The following is a 5545-nucleotide window of genomic DNA, read 5'->3' as shown; positions in this document are numbered from 1 at the left end:
GAGTCTTTGCTGATGGGTATTTTCATGGTTTCCTTTCCCACTAGCTTGCCCTGTGGTTGGCCTTGATAGCTGGGTCCTATACAGTTAGGATCCAAGGCTTCTGCTTTTCTTCCCAAAAGGGGGGGGGGGGGAAGAAAATAGGTTTGCCTGCTGAGATGTTGCTCCTTTCAGAAACTTAGTGGCAGCAAAATGGAAATTTTGGTAAACCAGGCGACCCGCAGTGAAGGTGGCCCACCTAGCCTTAACACTGCCCTTTTCCCAGCACTGCCCTAATAGGCCCTGTTATATACATTTACTTAGTGCTCTTCACCTCCCTGAACAAGCCTTCAAATAAGACTCCCAACATCAGCTGAGCCTGAGTGGGCACAGCCAACCAGGCCAGGGTGCAGACTGGACCTAGCCCTGACAGAGCCTGCAGAACAAGCAATGCTCCCCTGCCATTACTCAGAGATGCTCCCTGCATCCCTCGTTGATCCCCGCAGTCACCCACGTTACTCCACCCCATTCCCTAAATAGATTAGATCCCTTCAATTACAATTCAAGTGCAATTTGGGTCAGTACTACGTTGATTTAGCACCTCCCAAAAACTTACCAGCTTCCATTTTTGCTTTTGCTCTTTTTTAGGATGATATGAACTCAGGCCTCTTCTAGTGGCTGAACAAGACATTCTTCTCTGGGTAACCAGGAACAGTCTTGTCCTGCTTCTCTCAGAACCATTCCAGCTCTAGTCCAGTTTTTCTTTTCCTAAATAAACTCTGCTCTCTCATCACAGCTCCAACTCCTTTGCAGGTCTGCTCTGCGAAGTCTCGCACACACTTGCTTTCCCAGGCTTTAGGGTAGTACTGTAGTTTTCAAACTTTTTTTTCTGATGACTCAGGGTTAAGGTGGGGGGTTTAAGATGTGAGAGGAGGCTCTGGCAGGGGCTAGGAAGGGGGCCAGGGCCCTTTGCTGGAGGGTGCAGACTCTGGGGTGAGACCAGGAACGAGGGGTTTGGGTGCAAGGCAACTCAGGGTTAGGACAGAGGATTGGGCCACGGGCTTACTTCTGGCAACTCCTGGTCAGTGGCGCAGCAGGGGGTGCTAAGACAGTTTCCCAGCTGTCCAGGCACTGCACACAGACCAGCAGCATATCCACTTCCTAGATGAAGGCACAGAAGCAGCTCAGCACAGCTCTCACCAATAGGCACCATCCCTCCCAGCTCCCATTGGCTGGTTACCTACAGCACACAGCTGGCCCAAATAGAAACTGTTAGATGGACTGTACCACCTCATTGGTTGAAGGAGGCAGCAGGCTAATACTCAAGTGCAAAAGAAGTCCAGTGCCTTACTTGGCACATTCCTACGCTGCAGCTTTATCCTTGGTTCTGTCTCTGCCCCCAGCTTTTTCTGGTTCAGCTGCTTTAGCTTCTGCCTGTGACTCCAGTTGACACTTTGGTTTTGAGGAGTCCTGTGGCTTTTGTAGGCAAAGACCTTCTCTGTCTCAGCCATACAAATAAACCCGCTGGTCACTAAGGTGCTACAGGATGCGTTGTTTTTGCAGATACAGACTAACACAGCCACCCCTCTCAAGCTTTGGTTTCTGACTCTATGTCAGTGGTCCCCAACACGGTGCCCACGGGCACCATGGCGCCCGCGGGGGCATTTGTGTGCGCCCAAGTGCTCAGGGCTGGCCTGGTCCTGGGCACGTGGCGCATGCGCGGTGCCGGAGCAGGCCCCAGGCGCACGGTGAGCGCCGGCCCCAGGAGCACCGCAGATTGGCCACCCGCGCTCTGGGCACACGGCGCATGGAGGGAGCGCCGGCCCCGGGTGCACGGCACTTGCAGGGTGCGCCGGCTCCGGGCACGCGGTGCTTGGGGGGGTAGGGGTCCCGGCCCAGGCACGCAGCTATGGGAGGGGGCCCTGCCCTCTGGTGCCCGGTGGGCAAACGGCCTCACATGGTTGGGGACCACTGACCTATAGCTTCACTGCTGGTTTTGCCACATCAGTTTCAACACTGACTCATAGGATGGAATCTTGCTCCAACCGCTAGGCTAGGCTACTCATGATGATGTTGCTGACACACTGACACTCTCCATTGCTTTTGTTAGGAGCCCCGGACTTGAATTTTGGGGGAACTATCCCCACATGACACCAGGGATTTTTCACACTGCTATGGTGGCAGACAGGATACTTGGCTAGATGGACCTGTGGTCTGACCCAGTACGGCCGTTCTTATGTGGACATAACCTTACAGATTAGTCAGGGTAATACTAATAGTATGGGTTTTAAAAAGATGATTTCAATAAGGCTACTGCTGCAACAAATAATTTTGTAATAGTGAAGAAATTCTTACTCAGCAAGCTTTTTAGGTAAATATTTAATACCTTTAAACAGACCTGCATCTTAATAGGGTAACTAGCTAACTGTTTCCTAAAGACAGGAAGGACAACCTTGATAGCAATATACCACAATGGTCACAAGGCGGCACTGCCACTCAGCTCTGCATGGGTAAACCGTTTAATGGGCTTAAATTTAAACACTAGTAAAACTGTCATTAAAAAGAATTGGTTAGAAGATTTAACTCCCCTGTGCAAACCAGCCATTAAAGAAAAATAAAATCTGTTCAGAGCAATCCCTCCCCGAGCACCCTGGTGTGGAGGTTGAACCACACTGTGAAATGGCACAGTGCAGAATCTAGCCACAGAGGGCAACAATAGCAACTGAAACATCTTGTCTTCATTTGCCACAGCTGGGAAGAAGGAAATCCAACCCCCTTTCTGCCCAGCAATAAGTGTCCTGCCAGGAAGATAAAGCAGATGTGTTTTGCTAATATTCCCATCTTGTCTTCTCAGCATCAAGGAGGCTAAGAAATTCCATACAGAAAAGCTACAGGGACTTGGGTGATTAAACAAATTTTTGCTAGTAATTTTTGCTTTCCTGATGGCTCACTTCTGCTCTCCCCCAGCATGACTAAGGAAACCTTTTCTCTGTGGTTCAAGGGTGGTGCCATGTATCCCATTGAGTGGCATCACTGGTGGCAAGAATAAACTGGGAGAAGTGAAAGCTGGGCAGCATCCTCTACAACACAGCATGTTCATGCCACTCTAAGGGGTGCTAGAGTGAATCTGCTACCGATACGATTGATGGAAAAATCTTCCAGCAACATTGCACATAGCAAGCACACCCACATGTTGACATGAAGCCCTTGAAGAAACTGAGCTTGTTTATCATTGGCTGGTTTGATTTGGCCAGTGAGCTTTGAGAGCAATTGAGACCTAGGAGGTTGGACCAGATTAAGTGAGAACAGAATTGGGTGTTTAGTTTTTACTTTGTTTTTTAATATAGCAAATACAGCTAAGCTACAAACCTTTGAGAAAATGTTCCCTAGAAATACCTTCCTGAAATAGGCAATTTTTTCCTTTCCCCTACCACATTCAGTTCTGAGTGTGAAGTGGAGCAATAGGGTAGCTCTTTCAATATAAATGGCAAAGGTTTCAGCATCTTCCTTCAGCCCAGCCCTTCACATTAGGGATGTTAAGTATCAGCTAATGAATAGTGAAGTAACCTCACACATTCTAATCAGTTACGTGACTATTCTATAATCTGGTCCGGGGTGTGCACGTGTACACAACCAGAAGCCAGGATGCCTCACTCCCAAAGAAGCCCCTGCCACTCCATGCTGCTGCCACGGATACAGAGGCAGCAGTATATGATGCCAAGCAGGAGCTGGTCTGTGAAGACAGCCAGTTTAAAAAACAGCTCCCCTTGCAGACTAGATGCCTGTCACCCCATGCTGTTGCCTCCAATGAGGCAGCAGCCCTTGTCTGGGGCAGGTCTGAGCTCTGGGATTCTGCCTAAGCTGGACTGTGCCTGCCCTGCTCCTAATACACTTGAAATGCAGTCAGAGCAGGGGTAGGTCTTGGTTGCAAGGCAAGACTGAGCTGGGCTAGTAGACAGCCTGCTCTAAAAAAAAAAAAAAAAAATAAAGAGTAGGGAGGGCCAGGGGAAATATATGTGGAACTCCTTACCAGAGGCAGCTGTGAAGGCTAGAACTATAACAGTTTAAAGATGGCTCAAGACAAATCACTTGATCACGGGCTTCAGTCCACCCCCCTCCAGGGCACCTGGTGCTGGCCACTGTTGGCAGACAGCCTACTGGGCTAGATGGACTTTTGGTCTGACCCAGTATGGCCATTCTTATGTTCATCTATAGCATTAACCTGTATGCTTTTGTTTATGGGTTAATCAACTACTCTATTACATCCCTACTTCACATCACAACCCTCTCTCCCTGAAAGATGAGCAGCCCTCTACAAATGCTTATTCAATCCCAGCACTTGCTGAGGGCTGGTACAGCTTTGTAATAGAAGTTTTCCCAGTATCTGTTATCACTTAAGGTTCAGTTTATTTCTAACAAGCCCTTCCTCTATGAAATCCCATAGCACTGCCTTGTCCAATTAAGCTAAGCCCCCCCCCCCCATACAATTGATTGCTATAGGTCCCCTCTGCTGTGCTCCCCCCTCCCTTTCCCTCTCTCCATTGGCCCTTAGCCCACAGCTTTTTCCTTGCCCCACAGTTGGCACTCACTGTTGCACAGAAAAAGCATGGCACCCATCATGCACAGGAGCAGGACTGGCACTGTCCAGCTGCCTAGTCAGCAAGTCAAGCACATACAAGCCGGGTGCTCTGCCCACCCCCATGTGTCACCGTTTAAGCAGCAATATGATACCCTCCTCCCCAAAACTATGCCCAGATCATAGGACTCTAGTTCCTTCCTCCCAATATTGCTCCCCTTTGGTTCCCTGCAGAAAATGATGGAGAAGCAAGAAATCAGGAGGCAGGGGGGAAGGAGGGGAAGAAAGCTACTCACACATGCACCATCCTCCCCAGCTCCCCTTGGCCAGGAACCAGCAGGCTCCCCATGAGAGCAGGTACTCGAGGGATGGCAGTGCACAGAGCCATGTGGCACCCCCGCTAGGTGCGGGACCCACTGCTGGCCACTTCTGGGATGCAAAGTTGTCCGTGGTGCCAGGACAGGTAGGAAGCCTGCCTTAGCAAGCCCCACTACTCACCTGGTCATGCTACAGCAAAGCGACCCAGTACCTGGCATTCCAGGACAGTGATGAGATTGTGTCCTAGCCTCTCATCTAGGGCACCCCAACACAAAACAGAGGAAGAGAAGAGGCTCAGGCACAAAGTCTTGTTGACTGTGGGCACGTAAGCCATTTGTGCTAACTGCCGTCACTGCCACTCTTAGACCAGCCTCAGGGATGGCCGAGTGAGAATGTGCACAGAAGATGTGGCAAAAATTCAGCACATGCACCAACACCTTCATCCCTAGGGCGAGCCTTGTTTTCTAGAGGGACTTGGCTATGTGAACTCTCAAGCAGCTGGGACATGTCTGAAGGGCAGACAGCTAAGCTGCTGCTTTTCATGGGAATAATACCATGCATGCCCCTAGCCAAGAGCCTTTAGCAGTGTGGGCATGCACACCAACCGAGGACAGGGAAGAGGTACATGCCAGCAAGACAGCTGATGGAATAACTGCAGGCAACACTCATTGCAGG

This window comes from Pelodiscus sinensis, chromosome 23 (assembly GCF_049634645.1).
Source record: "Pelodiscus sinensis isolate JC-2024 chromosome 23, ASM4963464v1, whole genome shotgun sequence".
NCBI classification, from domain to species: domain Eukaryota; kingdom Metazoa; phylum Chordata; order Testudines; family Trionychidae; genus Pelodiscus; species Pelodiscus sinensis.
The sequence above is the reverse complement of the archived record's forward strand: the minus strand, read 5'-3'. Positions refer to the sequence as shown.